Source organism: Podarcis liolepis, assembly GCF_965112155.1.
Source record: "Podarcis liolepis genome assembly, chromosome: 1".
NCBI lineage: Eukaryota > Metazoa > Chordata > Lepidosauria > Squamata > Lacertidae > Podarcis > Podarcis liolepis.
Window position 1 is genome coordinate 95440071 of NC_139554.1, and position 22390 is coordinate 95462460.

Consider the following 22390-nt stretch of genomic DNA (forward strand, 5'->3'; position numbering starts at 1 on the left):
TAAAAGTACATCCCAACAGTAGTTTTATGGCAACATGAGAGAGTGGAACTTTCACACACAAATATATATGGGGTGGCTTACTCCTTTGGTCCTGAGATGAAAACACAACTAGTTTCCCGCCCTGAGTATAACTTTGCATAAATAACTCTCTTTCTGCATGACTCAGTTTAACTCATACTCAGCATTGAGAAAATGAAATCGTTCCTACCCCATTGGGATGTTGTGAGAAATAATTAACAAGATGTGTGTCACGCTCCCCGTACCTTTCAGATAAAATGCTCCCACGGAGCACCTTATCATTAGAACTGCACTGAGCACCACCTACAGCCGATGGACCTGTGGTGAGCAACAGCTGGGATATGCAAGCCCCCAAATAAAATTGTTTCACTTAGTAGATCCCTCCTTCTTGTGAGTTATTAATTTTTCCCCGTGCCTTAGGGAACTCACAAAAAAAGGAGCTCTCATCCAATTTGGCAACTGCATACTGCTGATAAGGGGATTTGCTGATAAAATGCATTATGGGTTGTTTTCTTATACTCTGTGGTAGCCAGATGACAAGCACCAAGCAGAACGTCTTTCCATTGCCATTTATTTTATTATTCCTTTAATCAAATGGTTGGCGGCTACAAGGAGCCTGATAAATGGAACTGATCAATGTGCTTCCTCCCCACTCCTTCCTTGCTTAACGGACACATTCCTCTCTACATCGCTCAGCCACGTCATCTGCCCCATTATATTACAGAAACAGAAGGCTATGACATCCTGTCAGATTAGAAGGAGATTTACAATAACATGCATACACTTTAAAATTTACTACTTTACCAGCACGCCGTGAGTCCTACTGGATAAATTTCCTACGGTGGCATTGGTAGCAGTAATGCTTTGTACAATATTAAAATGTAATATGCTAATTTTGTCTGCAGGTATACATACCTGATTGCAAAATATGTATGTAGCCCGTTAAGAGTGGGAAACGTCAGGACCGATAGAATTGTGCGAATTTCTCTAGAACACTAATAGTGCATGTCTCTGCGAACTGCCCTGGGCTCTCTTGATGAACAGCAGTATATAAATTTAATAAATAATACACAATAATGAGAACAGGGATGGGGAACCTGTGTTCCTCCAGGTGTTGCTAGACTACAACTCCTATCATCCTTGTCCACTGGCCCTGAGGGGTGTTGATGGGAGTTGGAGCCACAGGTTGACAATCCCTAATGTAGATTACTTTAAAAGAGAGAGAGCGCCTTGTCAATAGCACTTTGTATGATCACGGCAACATTTTAATTAATTTTAATTCATTTAATTTCACCAACTGCGAAATAGAAACCACCAATACTAAGAGTACTAGCCAGAATCTAAAGACCCCATTGTACAAAGAGAAGGCAGCTGCATTCCACCCACCCGCTGAAATTGTGTACCATTCTGAAAAAGTCATCCAGCTCTCAAAAGCATTTTTCCCATGGAATGTGAAGGCTTTCAATGGAACCCCAGTGTTCATCTGGAATTCAAGTACTTTGAGACCAACCTATCTACTAGTGAAATACTCACTATCCACCTCAGTTGTAGGCATAGCCCACAATTCAATACCCGCATTAAGAGAGTGGGCAACACAACTTATCTCTCTTTGGTAACTCATTGCCTGGAAGTGACTTAACATGCTGATAGCAGCAGGAATTTTCATTAGGAAAGAGCCTAAAGCAGTATACTCAGAACATGACAATGTACACGAAGAAGATGGGAGAGATGAATGCTTGGCTCAGACCAGAATTCAAAAGGCCATTTTTTTCTCTCTCTCTTTGACACATACTTTTGAAAAGCGCCACTGTGGCTAAGATAAATGGGACACGAAAGGAAAGTTGGCTTCCAGCGTCTAGCTATTTTTGAGCCCTTCTAATGCTGCCACACTGTTGTAGATCACAGCACAATACCCTTGTTTAGAAATGACCGGGCCCCTTTAGTAAATTTGTCAAGAAGACGTAATCAACGTATCTACAGGTACATGTGGCATCATTTCTGGTCAATGGTAAGGTGCGTAAATAATGTATCTCATGCTTAGATACATACAGAGCTGAGCGCAGCATGTGTGTTTTTAAAGTGATTTATTGGATCAAGGGGCGCAACTGGTGGTTCCCTATAACAGCTGCTGCAAAAGATGTTTTCTTCTTCAATTTCATTTAGCTTGAAGCAAACACAGTTGGATGGCAATGCAAATACTGAAACAACCGTCCTGAGAATACAACTAGAGTAGTAACCAGAAGGCCTTTTAGAAAGTATATTTCTTTTTTAATTCAGAAATACAAAAATCATCTAGTGGGGGTTTGCCCCACACACTGGGTTGAATATCAAGGAAGATTTACCATAGTCTACATTTCAATCCAATGAAGAGTTTAGCAAGCTTAAGACCATTGGTTTCAATTGGTTTAAATGCCTATCAACTCTGTTGGGCTGCAGCCAAACTATCCTGCATCTTTAATTTCGATCATATTCCTCCAAAGGCTGATCATAGGATTTACTCAATTGGATTGTTTTTAAAAGGCATTAACAAATCAAGTTTAGTATAATTTAATCATGACAGGCCTTTGCATAAAACCCTACCTAGAGTAGAGGGGAAGAGGATGTGTTTGGGTTTGTTTGGTTTTTTGGTCTGGACCTAATTTTCAGTTTGCATGTGTCCCTGACGACAATCGGAGTACATCTCTTGCCACCAGTGGAGAATATCTGCAAGACGGGGACAATGGCGAAACAGCACTGTATAATGAGATTAATTATCCAATCATTCAAAAGCATGGTCAACAGGTGAACACTTGACTTTTAATGCTTGCCATAAAATTGCAGTGCTGTAATTTAATAGGAAAGTTAAGTGATTATCAGAATCATTGTAGCCTCTGGCTTGATAATTACACAGACCACAGTCGGTTATCAACAAGGAAGCTTGCCTTTCATTTTGCGTGAATTTTCCTTGCTTACAAGTTCAGAATAATTTAAAGTTTACAGACTTTAAAAGGGCGATTTTATGTGCTTTGTTTAGTTCCAAGCTCTGCTTCTCAGGCAATTTTGAGTTTTTATTAAGATAAATAAAATGTCACTATATAAAACTTAATTCAGTTTGTTTTATGTGTTCTATATGCCACTTTGTGTGCTGCCTCTTTATCCAGAGCCTGACGTATCAAGGACCACTCCACTGATAAAATGTACTGAGGTTTATAATCTTCCTGTAGTTGAAATGACAAGTGATCTACATTCCATGGTACGAAGGACAGCTATTAAGTTCCTATCTTTCAAAGTTGTCAAAGGCCCCCAAATAAAAAAGAAAGAGATTGAAAACTGATGGCTGCCAAACAACCTTCTGAACAGAAAGTCTATGGCTTTGCAGTTGAAACTGCTGCGTTGATCCACCTGACATTCTAATATGAAAAATGCCAAAAGGGATTAGAAGGCAATACCGCAAGACTTTGATGCTTCATGCAAAATGCTAGCAAGTCCTAGTCGATGAGGGCCAGTACTGTATTGTACACAAAAGGGAACTATTTCACATTACAGTGGTACCTCAGGTTACAAACACCTCGGGTTACAAATGCTCTGCTAACCCGGAAGTAGTACCTCGGGTTACGAACTTTGCCCTAGGATGAGAATGGAAATCGCGTGCCGGCAGTGCGCCAGCAGCAGGAGGCCCCATTAGTAAAAACACACCTCAGGTTAAGAACGGTTTCGGGTTAAGAATGGACCTCCAGAACAAATTAAGTTTGTAACCTGAGGTACCACTGTAGTCATGTTCTGCCTTTCCACTGGCACCCTTCAGTTAAGGGTTGTCTGGTTATGACCTGGAAATTGCACTATCCTTTTAATCTATTATGAAAACAAAGCAATTAAATGCTCCTGCCTGTTCTATTCCCAATTCCTTCACTTATTTTCCTGTTGCACAGCACACATGCAGCCTTCCCCTCCTACAAAAGGCAGGAGGGGAAGTACCGGGGAATGTGCTTTCAATGGTACCGAAACTCAGCTGGGGACCTAGCATCAAATGAACTTGATTTTTAGTTATTCTCCATGCTGCGATGGGGGAAGGAGTTTCAATTCCAGGTACTATCCAACCCAGGAGACAGAAACAGGCCATTCTAAAGCATGACACAAACCTCACCAACTGAGGCAGCTGTTGGTACAAGGGGCACATTCCCCCAAATTCTGATGTAGTCTCCATTGCCATTGTTGGGCATGCATCCACCTTGTTTCCTACCAAGTATAGAAAGAAGATGGGAATGGGTCATCTAAGCCAGGAAGCAACCTGGGCCCTAGCCTGGCACTGCTGCCTCCCCTGTTCACATTTAAAGACAAACCAAACTCACCTGCATTTTCCAAAACAACATACAAACTGAAACACAGCCATCCTTTGAAATTTGAACTTCTCTGAATTTTGCGATGCAGCTCTCCAGCCAAGTAATGTGTACCAAGAATGAATACACTTTTTGGTAAAATGTGCATAAGAATGCATGTATTACTGAAAATAACATGCAAAAATTGATTATATTTGCAAAAACGTCCCTTAGGCAGAAATGCATACAAATGTGTAAATTTGGAGAAATTTACACTGAAATGCTGATGAGGGGAAAACTATTGAGTCCTGTCAGCAGAAACTCTGCACAAGGACCTCTGCTTTTTCCTCTTCTCCCACCTGCTTCATGTTGTTGTTGTTTAGTCATTCAGTCATGTCCGACTCTTCGTGACCCCGTGGACCAGAGCACACCAGGCACTTCTGTCTTCCACTGTCTCCCGCAGTTTGGTCAGACTCATGTTTGTAGCTTCGAGAACACCGTCCAACCATCTCGTCCTCTGTTGTCCCCTTCTCCTTGTGCCCTCCATCTTCCCCAACATCAGGGTCTTTTCCAGGAAGTCTTCTCTTCTCATGAGGTGGCCAAAGTATTGGAGCCTCAGCTTCACGATCTGTCCTTCCAGTGAGCACTCAGGGCTAATTTCCTTAAGAATGGACAGGTTTGATCTTCTTGCAGTCCATGGGACTCTCAAAAGTCTCCTCCAGCACCATAATTCAAAAGCATCAATTCTTTGGCGATCAGCCTTCTTTATGGTACCTGCTTCATACACAGCCCAATTTGGCTCTGGGGTGGTGGTGCCAGGAGATCCTTCAGAACAGTTGGTGGCCATGCCAACTCCAGCATGACAACAACCTTAACATGTCATATACAGGCAATAACTAATTTACGCACGTCCAAGTGACTGTGCACTCATGCATTGTGCCGAACCGGAAGTGACTTTGAAATTGGCAAAAAAAAAAAAAAGGCCCTAAAAGAGTGTCTAGCAATCCCACAAGCCTTTGGAAGTGCAATCCCACAAGCCCTTGCACTGAACATTGAGGCCTGTGGAGAGCAGGAGTTTGGAGGGAGCGAGTGTGTGGTGTTTGCAAGCTTTTCCAATGGTGTTCCCAATATATGTGATTTCACTTAAACACATGGTGCCTCAGAAAGTAACACCCACATAAATGGGGAGTTGCCTGTGTGTGTGTGTGTGTGTGTGTGTGTGTGTGTGTGTGTGAAGACAATTCTACTATGACGCCTAGAGCAACTGGGATATTGACATATTGTTCTACTTGTTGGTAAATTTGTATATTCAGAAACACCGTTCATAACCCTAACCATCCAGGTTTTTCACATAATTCCTAGGGCTATTTATAATATAAAATATCAGCAGTATATGAAGCCATGCTATACACAAAATAGTCAGCCTCTGTCCTTTAAATTCCTTTCACATCATCCTTGGCCAAAAACAGCACATGGGTACCCTTAAGCGTTCTAAAATCAATGAGCTTAAGTGCATAATTCTGTGCTGGACTGGAGATAGCCCATCCAAAGTAGGCATGTGATTTCAGAAGCACTGACCCTTATAGTAATATATTAAAGCAACCCTTAATAAATTGAAAGAATCTTTCAATCTTCTTTGAAATTTCTACAATTTTTGGTCACATGGAGATGTTGTCTGTTCCTCTCACCGAAGCGCTTTTGCACAGCTTACATTCTTAAAATTAAATTTCTTGTAGGAAAGTACCATCTAGTGGATATTTTGAAAAGTGCTGGTGTTTCAACTTTAGAAAGACAATTTAATATCCTCTACAGAAACACCTGGTCAGTAAATTTTCCCATTCACATGGAAAATGCCATAAGGATTCCCTTTACACCAGATTCCTAAATCCTTGTTTTTTAAAAAATTATCTTTATTTAAAAGGTAACAACACTGGGATAGCTCAGTCAGTACAGACTGAGACTCTAAATCTCAGGTGGTGGATTTGAGTCCCATGTTGGGCAAAAGATTCCTGCATTGCACGTTGTTGGGACTTAATGACCCTCGTGGTCCCTTCCAACTCTACAATTCTAGGAATCTATGACACAAGAAATGCAAATTGTAATATAACAGCTTGTGAATCAGTCTGCATGGATGGAATCAGAAGTCATTTTTATAGTTCCATTCCTATGCACACTTGCTTAGAAGTTCAATGGGACTTACTCTTAGGTAAGTGTGCTTAGGATTTCAGTCTTAATTGCTTATGTAGCATATACCGTTGCTTGAGAACAAGCAACACTATGCCTCCATTTGGTGCCTCTCCTTGTAAATGCTCTGGCGCAAACAGTTCCCTATAGCTCTGAAATAGGTGTGCTGGCAAAGGCATAAGCTGTGTACACATTCCTGTTTACTCTGCATCCAGTGCACACCCACAGCTGGTTTGGGAAGTAGCGTGCGCATGATCTCAGCTGCAAACCATATCTGCCCTGCATCTGCCCTGTCATTTCTTATGAAATTCTGTGTTTTGATGCATTTGTCCCGAAACCTGCTTTCATTCCAATTGAGAAGAATGACCTAGCTGCGTTTTATGCCAGTAATATGTACATAGGGAAAACCAAGCTGTAGTGTTCCCATATACCGGTAATTAGCCACCAGCATCCTGATATTTGCAAGGATTCATTCCAAAAAATGCATAATACCATTCAGAAATATTTAATGCTACATTGCCATTCAAAACAAAGTAAATTAGAAGAGCTGTAGGTATATTCTATACAGATTTTTTTGCCAATATTTTACTCTTGCCCCTCATCACAGGTCAGTTGATCTGTTCTTCAGAAGTTCTCCCCTGAAAGAAGTGCTGCCTTGCATTATAAGGTGTCCTTCCATTTGCAGCAGAAGTTCCCTGAGCTAACCTTTCACACTATTTCAGACGGTTCTCCACTCCTCCAGCGCAGATATTTGTGCGGCACTGGAGCCTCAAGGAGTGAAATCAGAGGAAACTCCCCCACTCCCTTTTCAGTGTTTTGTTTTTTCAAATTTGTATTTTATTTTTGCCATGGATAGTGGTTATACATGTATAAGTATTCAGCCATGGGCCAGTCCACCATTCCTCAGACTATGTGGTGGGCCAGACTATTTTTTTGGGGGGGGGGTAAACAAATTCCTATGCCCCACAAACAACCCAGAGATGCATTTTAAACAAAAGCACACATTCTACTCATGTAAGAACACCAGGAAGGCCCCACAAACAACCCAGAGATGCATTTTAAACAAAAGCACACATTCTACTCATGTAAGAACACCAGGCAGGCCCCACAAATAACTCAGAGATGCATTTTAAATAAAAGGACACATTCTACTCATGTAAAAACACGCTGATTCCCAGACCGTCCGCAGGCTGGATTGAGAAGGTGATTGGGCCGCATCCAGCCCACGGGCCTTAGGTTGCCTGCCCCTAGACTAGGACCTGGGACATCCAGGTTCAAATCCCCACTTGGCGTGAAATTTACTGGGTCAGTCACCAGCTCTCAACCTAAGCTACCTCATGGGGTTCTTGTAAGGATTAAATGTGGGTGAGAAGAACAGCCTACACCACCTTGAGCTTCTTGGAGGCAAATAAATGTGCAAAATAAAACAATTATAATTGCACCAACATTTTGTATCAAAATGGTGAATGATTCAGTTGTCCTCTTCTATAACTTTGTTTTATCAACAAAAACAGGTATGATGTTGGTTTTCCTTTTTTTAACTGGCTGTATTGAAAATGTGCACAAATGTTTTGTAGTATGGTTTTATGCATTTCATATCCATAGTGTCCCTGAGGAAGAATTCCGTTCAAAACACATGTGGCTCAATGAAAATGTACACTCATGTACACTTGAACGTCTTTGGCCTTCCATCCAACTTAATGGCAAAAAAAGCCACAATATAAGCAACACTTTTGTTGTGGACTTCAGATTCAAAACACAGGGAGAGCATGATAAAACAACTGTGCTGTGAGAATCACATGTAAGGGGGCTTAATCCCTTCCACTTCATTCAAGGGATGAAGCAGTTTATTTGCCAGAAAAAAACATTTGTCTAGTGGGTGATATTGAACAAAACATGACTTTGGGGGCCATGTGAAAATATATGGCAGTATTGAACATTGTACCAGCAGAAGACTCCCCCTTCCTCTCCTCACCCCTGCAGCCCTCTATATGCCCCCAATCTTCTCTATAGAGTCCCATAACAATCCAGAGCAAGCAAATTTTCAGGACATGCAGGGGGTACAGGGTGGAAGAGAGGAGAATGGTGTCCTGTTGCACAAACTGAAGCCCATTGCACTTGTGCATTAGCAGCATTAGTTGCCACCCATAACCCTGGTGATAGAGCAGGGAGATACAGAGGCATTCAAAACGAAACACCAAACTGATAGCTGAATTCCCAGCATACTCAAAAGCCGCTCTGAAGCAGTGCCAAACTCTTAACTGTCCTTCAGAACATGAGCTGGCTGAAGAGGAAGGGAGAGCCATCAAAAATTGGTGCATTTCAAAAAGTTTTCTCTTTTGTTTTTCCCCAAGTAACTAAAGACAGCAGGCATATTAAAAGGGATACTCTCAAGATGAAATCTGTCCTCCAACACCGGCGATCCCTTCACAGTGGAAACCATCAAATAATTCCTCTCAAACAACATCACTGCTTTTCTTCATAAATAACCAGAAGCAACAAGCACAAAGAATTCTGATACTTCATGGTGTTGGATAGGGCTCCAACCAGCTGCAATTCCAAGAATGTTACAATGCTACAATTAATGATCAAAATGTGTTGATAGGGGATACCAGAGCACACCAAAGTACGGTGGGGGTGTCATTTTCTTATGTCTATCTTTCTTGAGACAAAGATATAATGCACACTGTAATTGACTGTAAATAAAAGTATGGTGTGGTTTTTAACTTCATGGTTTATTTTGTAAAACTCTCTTAGAATGTTCTACACAAATCACTTGGCATATCCTATAATGACTTTCCTTTCTCTACCAGATGTGGCTTGAGTTTTAGTTCTTGAATACTGATTACAAGACCAGTGCAGAACAGTTCTTACCGTATTTTTTAAGGATCTCTACACCAGGGATGGCTGACCTGTGACCATCTGTTGTAGTCTGTCATCATCTGGAGAATGACAAGTTAGCCAACCCTACTACAGTGGTACCTCCGGTTGTGGACAGGATCCATTCCGGAGCTCCGGTCGAATCCTGAAGTTTCTGCAACCAGAGGTGCCTGTTCTGTGCATGCTCGCAGCACAATATAGGGCTTCTGCGCATGTGTTCGCGGAAAAACCCGGAAAAATACTTTATTTCTGGGTTTGCCGTCTTTGCAACCTGAAGTTTATGTTACCCGAGGGTAACGTAAGCCGAGGTTCTGCGGTTCTACAGAACTCTTTTTCTCCTTCACTGCAGGAAATTTGATACACTATTAATGTTTGTTTTCAAGATCTTGAGCAAGGATAATACAGAGTACTTGCCTCATAAAAAGTGTTTGCCATCCTCTAAAAGCCTTGTCTGGCACGTAAAATCAGTCATCGGTCTTGGAAACTGATATGACAGTGGTCTTATTATTAATAGGGAAGAGCCTGGCAAGAAATTATCTATTCGTACATCTCCTATTATCAGCGAAGATGACATTTCAAGGGCATAATGTGGTCTTTTGGGCCTGCATCTAATTGGGACACACACACAAAGCTCTGTTTGATCAAGCCATAAAATATGCACTATCTTTCCCGGGCTATATTAATTAGTTTTGGGATGTATTCCAATCAAAGGGTTCAGAATAACTTAAAAACATATATGATCAACCATTTTTTTATGTTAGGCAAACAACTACAATCCAGCTTCTGTGCTCTCAGAATCCACTCTGTTTGGCAGACACTGTCCTGTTTCTTTTGCTTCACAGAATGATCACACATAATCAGGTTCTATAATATAATTGGTGACATCTAGCATTATGGGTTTTACAACTGCAGAGCTCAGAAGGGGCATTGTATACAAATATCTGTATGGAGCTCCACAAATATTTATTGACTTGACAGCAAATCGTAAGAAAAAGTACCTACATTGTGGGCACAATTTAAAAAAAAAAAAAATCGAAGGTACCCATAAGGTAATAGCAGCAGTAAAACACAACCATAAAAGAAATACATGATAGAACAGTCTGTTATCCTTTGTGGCAATCTGCAACATAAGCCTTTTTTATTAAAAATACATTCAGGGAATTTTGTTTCCAAACAAGCAAAATGAAACCACTTTTATGTTATCTTACTGCTACTGGCAAAGAAGAGCTCAATTTTCTGGCCTATATGTGAACTATATACACTGCATACAAAATCTAGAAGAGTGATTTGAAGTGTAGAATACTATGCTTTGTCTCTTCAGATCTGGTGACATGCCCCAAACACTACCAGTTAAAATGTTGGTAAAATATTTTATTGTTCCTTCGCTAAAATTTGGTGCGGTGCAAATTTGCTTCAAGGGCCAAAGCTATCTTTCTTCGAAAGAAAACACAACAATCTAGGCAGTGCTTGATTATAAAGTGTGTGCAAAACCGATTCCTCCTTTGTTAAATGAAAAGGCCATTCAAGCCAAAAGAAACACAGAAAATCAGAGGCTGTTCTAATTCACTGATGCTGACAGGTAGTTTTATCTTGCCACGCAAAACAAATAAGAACAACTTGAATGAGAAGAATAGAGAAATTCCTAAGAAATATCCCAAGACAAACAAAAGAAATGCTAGAGCTTTAAACACTTTGGTTTGGATTTCGGTATCAGTTCAAGGAAGGCAAGTTTCCCATCCACTCCTTTCCATTTCTGTCACTTGTGTCCTCCCCACAAGTATCTCTGGAGACCTGGAGGGCATTCCTTAACTATGTGAAATGGGAAGTAGAGGACAGTGCAGATATATATAGTTTTAATATATTGGGTCCCTTAATGGAAGACAGGCGGGATATAGTTAAATAGCAGAACTAAATAGAACTAAACTAGGCCTGAGAACTTGGCCTAAGGCTGCAGCTTCTTGCCTATCTATCTAGGAGTAAGCTCCACTGTACACAGTAGGACTCAGCTCCAAGGGACCATGTACTCTAAGTGTCTGGTTCCATGGGTTTGTAACCTAGCTATGGATTCCTTGTGGCAAAGCGGCAAAGCATTCTGTTAATATAAATTAGATCTGACAGCTTACTGTGTTATGGTGGATAGGGGTACATAAGCACTTGAAGTAGCAGTGTCTAGTTCTCTCTAGGTCATTTGCAGCTAAGAGAGGGGAGACTCCCAACTCCTGAAGGTGGCAGTGGTGAGACCCTTTTTCACATGGTTGTCCCGGGGCCTTAAGGTACTAGGTAACTACTGTCTGGTTGTAAATGTCCCCTTCTTGGGGTGAGGTGGGTTGATTGAAGAGGGTGGTGACCAGCCAACTCTAAATACATTGAGTTGAAACTGATTATCTAAACCTGTGGTTCCCAACGTGGGACACACGCCTCATAGGGGACCAATTCGAGAATGAGTTATTAACAGTTAATGGCCTTTTAGACTTCCTCCACATGAACAGTTCTCTTTTTGAATATTAAAAATTATATGTGGGGGGTGGGATCAGATTTTAGAGATGCTTAGGTGGGGCATGGCCAAAAAATGGTTGAGAACCACTGATCTAGACCCACTTCAATCTGGCTTTGGTACTGAAATGGTCTGGGACACCCTGATGGGTGACATTTCTTGGGAGACGGAATACGACCCTGCTGGTTCTCCTTCATCTTTCTGTGGCCTTCAGTGCCATCGATCATGGTGTCAGTTCTGTGGGTTGTGGCTACTGTATTACAATGGTTCTGCCAAAGAGTGGCACTGGGAGATTTTTTGCTCTTTCCTCTGACACTTGTGCTGTGGGGTCCCACAGGGCGCCACTCTGCCCCTGTTACTCTTCAATATATATGTGAAGCCACTGAGAGCTGTCAGTTGGAGATTTAGAACATGTTGTCATCAGGAGTGCCATTGCGGATATTGTGCTAATGCCTGGAGACAGCAGTGCATCAGATGGTGACCAATCAACCAAAGCTGAAAACTGATGCGGCAGAAATGTGGGGTCAGAGTCAACTAACCCAGCATGCTAGTGGAAGCAAGGACTCCCATTAGCACAATAGGGCTTCACCCCACTCCTCCCCGCATGCACCCCACACACCTCCCCCAAATCTGCTCTGGGGAATCAGGAGAACAATACATGAGGGAGGAGAAGCAGATCATTCTGTCTGGTAAGTAGAAATGCTTGTGTTGCTTGATCAGAACAGTGGAATACTGAATTCCCCCCACTGGAGTGGGGAAAATGTCCCGTTCTGGATGGAGTTGTGTTTCCCCTAACGGAGTGTGTTTGTAACTTGGGGGTGTCCTTGGAGGCACCACTGTCGCTTAAGCCACAGGTGAGGTGACCTTAGTGGCAATAGACACCTATGCCCAGCTCTGGCTGGTTAGCCAACTAGGGCCCTCTCTGAACCAAGATCACTTTGCTATGGCGTTACATGTTCTGGTGACCTATTGATTTAACTATTGCCATTGCGCCCTTCAAGATGACCCAGAAGCTGCAGCTGGTGCAAAATGTGGCAGCTAGGTTCCTGACAGGCAGTTTGAAACAGGATCATGCAATATCTATCCCATGTCTTCTTATTTGCTCCCAGGCCCAATTCAAGGTGCTTTGTAGACTTCAGTCTACAAAGTTCAATACAGCTCCACCCGAAGGATCACCTCCCCTGTTACATGCTCTCCTATGCCTTAAATTCCATGGGAAAGTTGTTGTTCCATCAACATTCATAGCTTGTGGTGTGGCAATGCAAAACAAGACCCTCACCATTGTTGTGGCTCCCTGGACATAGAACTACCACCCTGTAGAGATCCAGATACGCCTTTTACCATCTATCTGGTTAAGATGGGTTTATTTTCAGCAGTTTATGGATTTGGGTGATGTAAGAGAGAGATGCTGCAGGATTTTTTAATGTGTGTGTTGGGGGGATTTATAGATTTGGTTTATTATTACAGCCCTAGGAACCTTTGGGCGGAATACAGGTTTAATAAACAACAGTGCAAGACTATGTCTACTCAGAAGTAAGACCTGTGAATTCTATGCGGCTTGCTGCCAGATTAGTGCAGTTAGGATTGCAGCCTATATACAGTGGTGCCCCGCAAGACGAAATTAATTCGTTCCGCAATTTTTGTTGTCTAGCGAATTTTTCGTCTTGCGAATCACGAAATCCCATAGGAATGCATTGAAAATCAATTAATGCATTCCTATGGTCAAAAAAAGTCCAAACAAAGCCAAATTTGGTACAACAACAGTTTATTAACTGCTCTTTAAAGTCACACATACTGTAAAGAGCAGTTCAAAAATTTAAGGGAAAATAAATTAACTTTATAAACAAAACATGTCTTTGTTTTTAGACAAAGAAAAAAAGTCGCGAGACGTTTTCGTCTTGCGAAGCAAGCCCATAGGGAAATTCGTCTTGCGAGGCAAATCGAAAACGGAAAAACCTTTCGTCTAGCAAGTTTTTTGTCTTGCGAGGCATTCGTCTTGCGAGGTACCACTGTAAATAAATGGCTAATAGCACTGGACCCTCCTATGTGCCTTAGAAATCCCAGTTTAAATTTCAGTTTAGGCACAGGCTTTATGTAAACCCAATATGCTCTCTCTCAATCTCACCCTTCTCTCTGAAATGTGTGTGTAGCCTTATGTGCAGGGTTATTGTAAAGATTATTGTGTGTTGGCTTCAGCTGATGGGAGCTGTCGTACAACATTTGAAGGGCCTGTGTTTCCCAAGCCTGTCCTGCAGGATTCTCTCCAAAGTTAGAAGGGTGATGAAAACTTTCCAAAGTAGCAATCCTGTGCACATGTACCAGTACTTGTGAACTGTTACTAAATGCAGAAGGCCCCAATTCTGAGTAAGCATGAAGAGCATTTCACTGCTATGCAGGAAGGCATTTTCATATATCACACAATCTTTTTAGTGAAAGAGAGCTAAACTGGGGCTTATTTCCGCCAATATTGAAAGGCAGTTTCTGTGATGTGGTTCCAAGCAGCAAGAAGAGACTAGCCATCAAGGTACAGCACTTACAATAGACAAAGGGAGAGTTTTTAAAGCTTGCCTTTTTGACAACAGATAGAATTTGAGCCCCTTGCACTGGTTTTTACTTTGGCTTTATTATGCCCGTTTTATTGTGTTTTAGATTTTGCGTTTTTAAGGTGTTTAAAAATACTTTTTGTTCTTAGTTTTTTAACTTACAAAATGGGCCAGAGAACTTTTGATATTGGATGATATGTAAATATTATAATTAAGTATCAACTTGAACTGATGGATTTATTTCAAATTTAAAATTATGCCATTTTGTCTAACTTGGTTAATTTCCATCCTTAATCATAATTTAATGTGACATCATTCCAGCCACTCTCTCTATTCTGGTGCCTATCTATCCTGGTATATTTTAATTGTGTCATCTATCTTTTTCAGTTACTGATTTGGTAAGTGCCTGGAAGAGTGTTTTCACCTTACTATAAATAGGATTGAGAATACTCAAGTATTTCAGAGTATTTCAAGTATTTCAACATGAACTTGCATTCCATCTACTGAAATTTTGCTCTTTGTAGGAAGGTTTTGCTTTCTGTAAAGCAGATAAATTTAGAACATTCCTTCACTATAGGCTTAATCTGGTTTAACTGGCATTTTCTCTTCTAAGGGAAACCTAAGGACTGTACTTCTGACAGTAGAGCCACTGACCTCTTAGGATTTTCCATAAGTTTTCAGGAGAGGTGAGAATTCAATGGGTAGCAATAACAATGAAGAGTCATGTCATGCCTTAAAGATGTAACAAATTTTATTATGGCATGTTGCTTTTATGAACTAAGAGTCCACTTCATCGGATGCACGGAGGGTCAGACATCACATATATAATTTCCTTCTTGTTCCTTCTCCCCTTGGATATTTGACTACGTTGGTTTTAAAAAGGGTATTTTTTCATTAAAACCTTCCCCACATTGGGCAACCCAAAGGTCAAGGAGAGAGAACAGAAGACCTTCAGAACTACATTCCAGCTCTATCCTTGTAGAATGGACTGTAGCCACCACAGGATCATGTTCCCTCCTAGGTAGACAACACAAGGTACTTTGCTGCTGATATTGCAGCACTGGTCTTGCTGAAATGAAAGATGAGATGGAGGGAGTCTTTTAACATCTCTGAGTGCAATTACTTTGCAAATACCATAAGAAAATTAACAGATCTGGACCAGGATGCATTTGTATTTCCAGTGATGTAATGAATAGCTGGTGAAACATTATATATATGAAAAATATCAACTTAGAAATCACTTTCCTAAACTGTTGAAATAATAATCTGAACAAGGCAAACATAATTAGGTTAATTTCTGTCCTATAACATAGGTAGGTGTCGTTATCTTAAACTGTGTGTGAAGGAAAGCTTATGCCTATATATTCATAACTCCTTCCTGTGCAGTACTAATTACTATTCCAGGACATGCTTTTGCTATTTTTAAGTGGTTTCTATTTACCATTTCCCTTGACATGATACTGGTGTTTGATTTGAGGTGTTCATTGTTATTCTTAGACTTATGAGAATAAAATTCCTAATTTCTATCTTTAGAAATATTAGCTCTTCTAGACTGACTTTGGGAGGTGGGGGAGACAAGGATATTTCAAGGTTCAGGTAGAAATTCACAGCAACATCCAAAGACTTGCTCAGTACTAAATTTACAGAACAGAGTGCCTCTCTGCCACTTTCCACAAAAGAGGACCTTAAAACTACCAAAGCCACAGACTGCTTATTAGCAGATAAAAGGTGGGCATTCTCACAAGACACAAGCCCACTTGGGAATAAGGCCATTGACTAATCTTGATCACCGTGGGTGAATACAACTGGCCATCTTATTTAGTGATAATTATGGGGAAGTTCAAGGGATGCAGGTGGTGCTGTGGGTTAAACCACAGAGCCTAGGACTTGCCGATCAGAAGGTCGGTGGTTCGAATCCCCACGATGGGGTGAGCTCCTGTTGCTCGGTCCCTGCTCCTGCCAACCTAGCAGTTCGAAAGCACATCAAAGTGCATGTAGATAAATAGGTACCGCTCCGGCGGGAGGGTAAACGCTTCTGGTTCTCCAGAAGCGGCTTACTCATGCTGGCCACATGACCCGGAAACTGTACGCTGGCTCCCTCAGCCAATAAAGTGAGATGAGCGCTGCAACCCCAGAGTCGGCCACGACTGGACCTAATGGTCAGGGGTCCCTTTACCTTTTACCTTTATGGGGAAGTTCAGCAATGCAAACAACCAAGACAAGCTTTGTGTTAGTTTTTAGTTGCCATTCCTCCTCTCCTAGTTACTGGTGCTGTAGCTATGGTGCGGAGACCTATCCCTCAATTCATACCTATACTGTTTAGTCACTTCTGCATGATGGTAATCCACATAGGGCTATAATGCTTGTAAACCTCTTACACATTTCTTGGCAGGCTCTTCAACACTTGTGTGGAGAGGCTTATGTCCATTTCATCCAAGTAAACAAAAGTCTACCTCAGAGGACCAAGGCAATGTGCAATGAAACATCTTACACAAGACAATAATTGCCGACCTTAATAAAATAAAGGCCAAAGGACATTGAAAATGTAAAAGAATAGGAAATGATGTTAACACTCACTAAATGCAATCCTGGGCATATATGCCCTGGAAGTAACTCTCTTACCATATTTGGGTAATATGGTACCCAATTGGTTGGAATTACTCATAATGACGGCAATGAGGACTGTCTGTCATGAGAAGCCCACTCTGTTCATTTAGGTTCCTCATACAACTTAGAACCCTAAATCATGTGGGGAGCTTACACGAGTAGAAAGGGCTCCCAGTTTCAGAAGTTATCCCTCCAACTTGTGAAGAATGCTGGGACAGAGCTGGCTCATCCCCATTTTCTCACTCCATGCTTGAATAGAGCCTGTGTTGAATAGGGTTTACTCCCAGGTTAAGGGTGTAACTGGAAATGGGGTATGAATAATGAATATCTGGTAGGATTGGAGTTATGTGCATAACTGAGGACAGATCAAAGCCCTCGCTGTGAAGCATGATAATGTTGAAGTGATTTTGGACGGTTAGCATTTTAACTACATCCAGGAATTTTCAGATTGTAAGTTAATATGATTGCAGAAGCAGAGGCTTAGGAAAACTGATACAAACCTGCACCCAATAGGTTTTTTTAAGTGGCCAAATCCTCACCCCAGATGTTCAGGTTTGAGACAAGTTTGGCTGCGAGTCCTGGAAGGCCTGCTCCCAACTTTGCAGGCCTTTTTCCTCCTGACTTGTGAGGGCAGGCCCCTGACTGACTCCAGCCATAAAAGTTGAGGCTGCTGAACAGACTCCTGGACTGGGGGTTTTGTTGTGGGAAGGTTTGTTATTTAATTCTTTGTATCTTTATTTCTAGATCCTATTATGGTTCAAAATGTATGTGGAAGTTTTTCAATTTTGTTGTGTACTTTCAGATGTCTTTTATTTATTTGACAACTTTTGTAAATTATTTCATGTTGTAAGCTCCCTTGAGCATGGTTTTAATTATTGGAAAGGTGGCATACAAATACGTAAGATGATGATGATGATGATGATGATGATGATGATGATGATGAATATTGTACTGTCCATGTTAAACAGTAGTGGGAACATGCAGTCCAGGGACCACTATGTGACCCTTTGAATGCTGCAGGCCCATTCTTGCTCTCCAGACCAGCCCTTTGATAACTGCTACCACTTCATTACATGCCACTGTGTAAGGAGGGGGTAAAGAAAAGAAAATGGGTCTGCCATGTGGTGAGCCCAGGAATGGGGCTGGAAGGAGAGGAGGAGGACATGTAGTAGTGGAGACCAGAAACGGACAGAGAGTTGGAAGTAGGGAGAGCTGTCTGTAGTGGTCAGTTCCAATTTGTGTCACTGGAAAGGGGGAAATGGAGAGGAGACAAAAATGGATAGAGGGAAGAGGATAATGGATAGAGTAGGGCTAGAGTATGTGCACATGGAGTGCCACGTAATACTGCAGTGATGAAAAATCCACCTAGTTTTACCTCTGCTTATTGCAAGCATGCAATTCCTGAGAAATGGCCCTCAACAAAAATGTTTTAAACCAGGATAGGAAAGGAGTGCTCTTTTAATGAACAAGGTAATCCACGATAAGCCACTTTACACATCCAAGGGTACGGATAACAAATATTTGAAACCTGTCCTGCAGAAGACGCACCAGTGACATAGCCAGATCATTATTTCCTAAGTGTTTTAGCAGACAAAACAAGGCTACACACAAACCTCAGGTCTTAATGGCTTGTCTTCCCACACCTTACATTGTACTTTTTATAGAGTCATACAGGATAGGCTTAGATATTCCTTCCAAAAATTAGACGAGAGCTTTGCACAAGACATTAAACAAGTTTGGTAGCTTTAGAGAAATGCAACTGAAAAAGAGAGAATGGAGTTGAAAGTCAAGAGAGGGTTCTCGCATTGAGCCTGCCTGTAGACCGTGCATGCAGTGCGGAGGCAAGTGTCTTAGCATCCTACTCCAACCATGCATTGCAAGGACAGAGTATCTGTGGGCCTCTAGATGTTGCTGGATGACAACTCCCATCTTCTCAGACCATTGACCATTATGGCAGCGGCTGATGGGAGTTGGTGTCCAGTATCTGGAGATTCCCCACCCCAGATGTACAGAATGAGGTGGGAGACAGGGCATGTACACCTACAACTATGAAATCCATGTTGAGAAAAACCAAACCCTTAAGCTACCACACAGTACACTGTATATACCTCTGGTAGGGGCTACATGATGTATAATAGAATGTGAATGCCAATAGTTTGTATAATATTTCAGGCTTATTATTGAAGCATCATTTCAGTATCCTTCTTTGAATGCCAAACCCTTTTAGACACAGAGGACTTATCAATTTTCTTTTTTTTGATACCAGTTAAAATGTCAGCCAAAAGTGGCATCACACAATCAGATGGTCTCACTATTGACATAAGGAGTGGTATTTAATAGATTTGAAGATATGGATGTTCAGGAGAAACATGATGAACCAATCTCGCCTACAAGCACAGACAACTTCACTGAGATTGCCAAGAGTTTTGCATTTACCGGGCCTCAAGCTAGAAGGTGGTTAAAAATTGCAGACAAGATTTTCTAGTTTCAGCTGGGATGTAAAGTCACAGCAGATATTACAAAATATGTACAGATAAGATAGCAGTGTGCAATGTTCTAGTATGAACATAACCTTTTTCTTTATAGACAATGGAAAAGTCAGTATTCCTAAAGTAGAGGAGAAGAAAATAGAGATTGTTAAAATACCACTAGGTAATTTAAACTTTCAACGAAAGCAGTAGGGACTTGAAACAATGTTTTTCTAACACCTGTGATTATCTAGTATCCTTGGAAACACTAAGGACATTCAAAGAAGTCTACTGAGCCACATCAAATTTCCAATGTACTGTTAATTAGAAGAAGAAGAAGAAGAAGAGTTTGGATTTGATATCCCGCCTTTCACTCCCCTTCAGGAGTCTCAAAGCGGCCAACAATCTCCTTTCCCTTCCTCCCCCACAACAAACACTCTGTGAGGTGAGTGGGGCTGAGAGACTTCAAAGAAGTATGACTGGCCCAAGGTCACCCAGCAGCTGCATGTGGAGGAGCGGAGACGCGAACCCGGTTACCCAGATTACGTGACTACCGCTCTTAACCACTACACCACACTGGCTCTGTATTGAATTACTGTATCATAGGTGCTTTTTACAGTGTTAGATTTAGTCACATGTGAGTTTTTGTTCACTGCTCAAACAGCCATTAAATGAATAACAAAAATGAATGTTAAGATTACCTGTAGCAGAGAGCAGCAAGATTTTATTACACAGCAGCATATTTGTACCATTGTGATATGGCAGATCTTTATGCCCACTAATTTAATTAACAGAGTTAAGGAAACAAAGAATAGTTTTGGATTAGGTATTTTCGGCATAGACTTTGATGTTTTAGCACAGAAACTTGGTTTGTAATCACCGTTCTTCACAGACCTTGCTAATAGGACATGTCAGTATTATAGAAAAACTCTATATAAGCAAAAACCAATGGAATTTTGATTTGCCTCAGGAAACAAAAGCCGATTAATAAAGTATCAGCTACCCTCTGCAACACACATCCAGTTAAGCTTTAAGTGACAGGTTTGGTCAGTAAGATCCAAATCTTGTCTGCATTTATTTGGAATACACAAGTGAAACTAAACAGAGACAGATCTTCATAAGGGTTATTCCTTTCAGCATAATAAAACCCTCTAATAACAATATATACCTTTGATTGTATGGGCAGCCTGTGCTGATCTTATCTGCCGTATTATATAACCCCACCTATTGTCATCATCATATGATGCCTTATGACAATTGTATGATGTGTTATTCACTTTCTTAAGCAGGGAAGACTGAAGTTTCACTAACAGTTTTGCTGAAGTTGCCACTGACAGCCACACACTGTTAGGACTTGTCCATAAGAATGCAAATATGTCCCAGATAACCACAAGACCTGAATGTTTGAGATTTTGTCATATATAAATATTCAGGAAGCATATAGAATGTGCGCTTTCTCTCACACACATTTTCAAGCTACTTCTTTGTATCTCAAACTGACAAGTACAAAAGCTTAAGCAATGGTGTGTATACAGAGACAACTCACACAACGCAGCCTAGGGCATTCTCTGTGGTAGCCCCTAAGTCATGCACCTGTGTTGCATCAAACACCTTCATTATACAGCTTCCAATGAAGATGCATCTCTTCACCCTGACTTTTGCCACTTTAGGTGTGTATTTTTAGGACCCACTTTATTCTTGTGATTGTAATTTGTTTTTACTATTGTGTTTGAATGTTGTAATCCCTACCCTGGGACCTTAGCACGAAGGGCAGGTAATTAAATAATAATATATTTTATAATAAAAATTAGATGCATTTTTATACATACACAAGAATCTCTTTCGAATTGTGTAAACCTACACGATTCCTTCCCTTCCTATTATAGGAAAATGATGAGTTTCCCATACAAGGATTTAGTTAAATCACTGTATCACTGTATCTTGCACCACAACAGGCATGTGGACCATCACATTTGTTCTCTTATACCAATTCCTAGCAATTGCCTAGCACCTGAAACTCTGCTTCCATATCCACTACAGTTGTGAGATAGTCAGAGCCCAAATGATCAAATGTACTAAAACAATTGAGCTTCATAATTTAGGTACACACATTTTTGATAACTGAATACTGCACAATATTGATATTTGATTAAGGCACTGGGAAATCAGTTTTTTGTTTCGTTTTCAATGGAAATATTCAAGCTTCCCATGGGCTTCTAACTAGACAATATAGCCATTGACAGTTTAGCTCCTGGTTAGGAACTTACTACTCTCAGCCTAATTTAACGTAGTGTTGAGAAAGGGGGTGACTCAGAGCATGAGCAAGAGAAGGGTTGGTACATACACTGAGATGGTGTGGGGCAAAAATAACTACTACAAGGCAACTGTGCAATGCTGCAAACTCCACATGCTTTTGAATCTGACTTCACCCAGCCAGAGACTGCAGTCCTTGACTGATGTTTTTCTTGTGGGTCAATACCCTTTCATAACAAAAAGTTTGTAGTTAATAATTCCACCTGGTTTTTTTTAAAAAAATATATATGCAGGATTAACAGAAAACTAGCATAATGTTGGGTGATAGTCAACATTAGTCATACACAAAGTATGGTAACTTAAGCCCACTGATTTCAATGAGTCTGAATATGTCTTAGATATCACCCTTAAGAAACAACTTATTAGCAGAGATTCAGTACAGTACAGCCATGCCATGGCAGAACTTTCCTTCCTAGTTGTACCTTATTAAGTTTTCAGATCATTGCCATGATTTTTTTAAAGTGTTCCTGCTCCAAGGGGCATGCAAATATGACAAATCCACATAAAATGCATTAAGGTTGAGTATTTTTTATACACAAAATGACAGAAGAGATCAAGGTGCTGGTCTACAAGCATGAAGGCCAATGG